This window comes from Octopus bimaculoides, chromosome 7, assembly GCF_001194135.2.
Source record: "Octopus bimaculoides isolate UCB-OBI-ISO-001 chromosome 7, ASM119413v2, whole genome shotgun sequence".
NCBI classification, from domain to species: Eukaryota; Metazoa; Mollusca; class Cephalopoda; order Octopoda; family Octopodidae; genus Octopus; species Octopus bimaculoides.
In genome coordinates this window covers 56982217-56985153 of record NC_068987.1, presented here as the reverse complement: position 1 = coordinate 56985153, position 2937 = coordinate 56982217, and positions in this window count along the sequence as shown.

Here is a 2937-nt window from a genome sequence, read left to right as displayed (position 1 = left end):
TTAGACCTGCTGATTAGATGCACATAACCTCTTTAATAATGGAGGTAAAGATGTTATGTACCAGCAAGTCTGATGAGTCACCTATATTACCAAGTGCAAATAGATATAAAAGCAATAATAGTTTTCTGCACAGCCATAACTCAGCTACATAAATTATAATTGGCGTACAAAACTTTTTAGAGTGTGCTTTCTTTCAGGCAACGTGGCTGTGTGGTAAGAAGCTTGTTTCCCAATCACATGGTTCCAGGTTTAGTCCAACTGCATGGTACCTTGATACCTTTGGCAAGTGTCTTCTATTATAGCCTCAGGCTGACCAAATCCTTGTAAGTGGATTTGGTAGAAGGAAACTGAAAGATGCTCGTCATATATATATATACACACACACACACACATACACACACACACACACACATATATATCTGTATTTATCTGCGTGTGTGTGTGTCTTTATGTATGTGTTTTTCCCCCTCCATCACTGCTTGACAACTGGCGTTGGCATGTTTACATCCCCATAACTTAATGGTTTAGCAAAAGAGACTGACAGAATAAGTACTAGGCTTAAGAAATAAGGCCTGGGGTTGATTTGTTTGACTAAAACTCTTTAAGGTGGTTCTCCAGCATGGCCACAGTCAAATGACTGAAACAAGTAACAGAAAAAAAAGAATATATATAATGTATATGTATGCAAAATATATAATGCAATATATATAATGTATGTGTGTGTAAAGAGGAGAGAAGTACTCAACATGCACTAAAGTTTATTCATCCAAGGCGTAGGTATAGCTGTGTGATGGAGAAACTTGCCAGTTATGTAGCTAGGGTCCAGTCCCACTGTGCAGCACCTTGAGCAAGTATCTTCTACTTTAGTCCATGGTGACCAAAACCTTGTGAGCAGGATATGGTAAGTGGAAACAGAAATAAGCCTGTCATATGCATATATTGTGAGTGGATTTGGTAGACAGAAGCTGAGAGAAGCCAGTTGTGTATGTGTGTATGTATGGATTTCACTCTGTCCCTTTTCTTTTTTCTCGTCCCTCCCTAATTCTTCTATCCCTCTGCTTCTACCTCTCTCCACATGACTGGTGTTCGGCCAAGCCTGACCTTTCTTTCTTGGTTCAACTACCATCCATGCAACATTTATATTCCTCTCTATGCCTGTCATCTCTTATGTCCCAGCTGTAAGGCTTCACTTCCATACACGCCACGATAATGGTTGCTATCCCATGTTGCAGTACTAATCTAATCTTAAGTATTCTATCATAGACTCTGATTACCTTATCAACCCATTTCTCTGCAAGAAGTATACCCATGCCCCTGACCCCATCAGTGTTCCCTACCCAGAAAATCTTATACCTATGTTCTTTGCCTGTAAGAAACCTAGCAGAATTTCTTTTCTATATCTTACTTCTTGGATGCACCTCAAATCTACACGCCTCCGTTCAAGCATCTCAACAATCTCACCAGATCTACCTTTCAGTGTGTCAACATTAAGTGTGCCAACCCTGAGAGTGTGGGTCCATGTGGGAGGTGTGGGCTACAGCAGCGTCTGATGATGCTGATGACTCAAGCTGATTGATCAGTCCATATTTATTTCAAGCCTACCACTTGTGATTGTATACATGTCTGAACAAGCCAACAGTAGTGAGAAACTTGTGACAGTGATAGAGATCTTCAACTTTAAACAAACACAAAGGCATGCAATCATGTCATATGTTATTACTTCAACTTAATAGTATTTTAACTGTTATCACTGAAAGTTTAAGGCCACAGCTACTGTACATGTATCTGTCCACATATTTTCAAGTACAAAGCCTGTTATTTTTTTCACTGAAATTATTGATCTTTCTTGTTCAAAGTCTAATTCTGATTCTTGCTGACCCTGTAAGCCTCACTCTCTATTGCTCTCTCCTTTTACATACACAGACACACACACACATGCACACACTGGACAATAATATTCAATGTGTTCATTCTTTTATTAGACAATGAGGTATGATTTGAAGGAAATTTGGCTGCTATTTCTTGCAGTTTAAGCGACTGCATTAAGACTCCCTAGGTAGCTGGATAAGCAAACTGTCATTGAGTTAGTGTTAATAGAGAATTATGTAGATACCTGATCTATAAGAAAAACAATAGTCATCATGCTTAATATAGTGAGAGACAAAAATCTAGTTAATTAATAATTCTTTCTACTAGGGGCACAAGGCATTTAATTCTGGAAGAATTAAAGAATATATATAAAGAATATAATTATAGAATAGTCAATCACATCAACCTCAGTGCTCAACTGGTACTTATTTTATTGACTTTGAAAGGATAAAATGTAAAGAAGACATCAGAGGAATTTGAACTCAGAATGCAAAATTGGAAGAGATGAAACTAAGTATTTTGTCTGGTATGCTAGTTCACTACCCTTGTGGAGAAGGAAATATTATTATAATGATTAAGTTGTTTTCTATTCATCATCATGATCATTTTTATGCCTCCTCATGCAAGTTATTGTACAAGAAGTCTCTTATCACTAATTTGATAACTATGGAGAATGCTAAACTTCACTGATGAGATCCAATAAGGTTAGAACATGTCTGAGGTAATCAACCATACTTACCAAAATCAAATGAAAAAACATTAGCCATTTGAGCTGTTTTCTTCGCATTGCAGTATGTATTAAATGAAATTTTCTACAAATACCTACAAATGTAGCTTACAATATTATTCTCTGTCTCTCCCACAAGGCTAAAAAAAAAAAAAATGTTTCACAAATTCTCATATAATTGGAATCTACACAATCTGAAAGGTTTTTGCCGAAAATTTCATTTAGAATATACATTTTTCTGAAAGTTTTGAAGAAGCAATTTCATGGTGGGGGTTACACTTCTGTAATTAAAAAATTAGAAATTTCCTTTATTGGATTAAGTACAATGCTACCAACTTGAC